Source organism: Ascaphus truei, chromosome 6 (assembly GCF_040206685.1).
Source record: "Ascaphus truei isolate aAscTru1 chromosome 6, aAscTru1.hap1, whole genome shotgun sequence".
NCBI classification, from domain to species: Eukaryota; Metazoa; Chordata; class Amphibia; order Anura; family Ascaphidae; genus Ascaphus; species Ascaphus truei.
In genome coordinates this window covers 62,611,950-62,614,176 of record NC_134488.1, presented here as the reverse complement: position 1 = coordinate 62,614,176, position 2,227 = coordinate 62,611,950, and positions in this window count along the sequence as shown.

The window sequence follows — 2,227 nt, the reverse complement described above, 5'->3', positions numbered from 1 at the left end:
CCTGCCTACTCTGCCAACACCCCTCCCCTTCACCTCTACACAACCACGCCGGACCGCACATTCACCGCCAAAACACGACACACCCCCATCACTCTGCTACTCACTTTTACCGCCACATAACCTCATCGCCACCGGACAATGCCCGCAACTCCTCCACTATCACTCAACACAGTCCCCCCATCCGGAGGCCGCAACACACCCTCACCTAGCCCGCAACACCCACCCCCCCCACCACCACACAGCCTCCCGTAGCCCGCAACACACCACAACCACTCCCGTGGAGCGAAAACCCTCCCGTACGCCGCAAGCCCTCCTGTAGTCCGGCCGCCAACCACAAAACACTCCCGTAGCCCGCACCCCCCCCCCTGGCCCAGGCCGCAACCACAAAACACTACCGTAGACCGCACCCCCCCCCAAACCCTCCCCTGGCCCAGGCCGCAACCACAAAACCCTCCCGTGGCCCACAACCCGCCCCCCCCATCCCTCAAAGCCGCACGTAGCCCGCAAAATCACCAACACCTCCCGTAGGACGCAACAACCCCCCCCTCTGGGGCCCACACACCTCACCTTCATCCTCCTGCCACATCACTGCTTCACCGGACGCCGAAAGCCCTCCTGTAGCCCGGCCGCCACCCACAAAACACTCCCGTAGGCCCCCCCCCCCCCAAACCCTACCCTTGGCCCACAACCCCCCCCCACCCCCACCAAACACTCCCGTGGCCCACAAACAACCCCCCCCCAAACACTCCCGTGGCCCCCACCCCCCCCCAACAAATACTCCCGTGGCCCACAACCCCCCCAAAACACTCCCGTGGCCCACACCTGCCCCCCGCCCCCACCAAACACTACCGTGGCCCACAACCCCCCACCCACACCACAAAATACTCCCGTGGCCCACAAAGATATTCGGAACACAATGCAAATTGAGACGTCTGTGTCATTTCTTGCACAAACACACTCAATGTAGTGCACTCATCTTTTGTTACCAACAATTTTGCCAACACCCACTTACAGCTGCCGTGAAATACACTACTCTCAACAATGGAGCTACCCATCTTTCACCAAGGCTTTCCAATAAGAACATTTTTTAAACTAACAACCGTAACAAGTAACAAACATACACTTTGCTAAATTGTGTTCAGATGCATGTTCTTTGTACTGTTGTTGGTTTACAAACACACTTTGGAAAAATATTACAGAACATTTACATTAAATTACAATTTTACACTACACATTATTATACAACATTAACACATAATTATTCAGGGTTCACATCCCGGGCAACGCCAGGTCTCTCAGCTAGTTGATCTATATATTAAATTACGATGTATAATGTAGATGAAATTACCATGAGGCAGCAGTTAATTCAGTTTCAATGTGCAATTAAATGTAGCAGCCCTGAGCTGGAGTGTATGCCCCTCTGATATTTAAATGCAGCAATACTGCATCACGTGATGACTCCATCATTGATCGTCCAGACACTCGCCTGACCAATATGCTTAGAGTTGAGAAGCTGATACCAGCACCCAAGGGGGAGTCCCTATGGTATATGGAATCATAAAACCTTAAAACCCTGTTATATTAATCAACGGGCTGAAGGAGCGACTCAGTGGGTAAAGACATGTCTCAGTCTAAAGAATGAGTTTGAAGCAGGGAAGCCTGGTTCAGAACCCAGTGTCCGTTCCTTTAGACCTTGGGTAAGTCACCTTATCTCCCTGTGCCCTCCCTCAGGCACCACAAATATAGCTTGTAAGATCATCTGGACAGCAACTGTCTGTAAAATTCCTATGTGCTGTGTACTGCGCACTGTACTGTAATCGTGATGCGCTTTGTGTCCCATTGAGAGTAAAGCGCTATATGAAAGAAAGTTAGTTATTATCTCTAATAGATATGGCTCTGAAATGTTGGCACTTTTTTGATATGTACTACATATGATTTTTACTTTCCTATTGTGCTGTGTCTTTCCCTATTAGGCTTTGCTTATAGTGCTGCCGATGGTGACGGCGATACGATGGGTGACGTCACCCGTCGCCACCGGCAAAAGTTATCTTTCGCCGGTCGGCCGCATCGCGGGATTCGCGTAATTTGATTTGTGCAAGGGCCATCACGTGACGCCACGGCCCTTGAAAAATCAGATTTTGTCGGCGGCGGGTTTTTGCGACGGCGCTCTATCGCTTGTCGCCGTCGTGTGCACTATAAGCGCACGCGGCAATGCGTTTATTTTCGG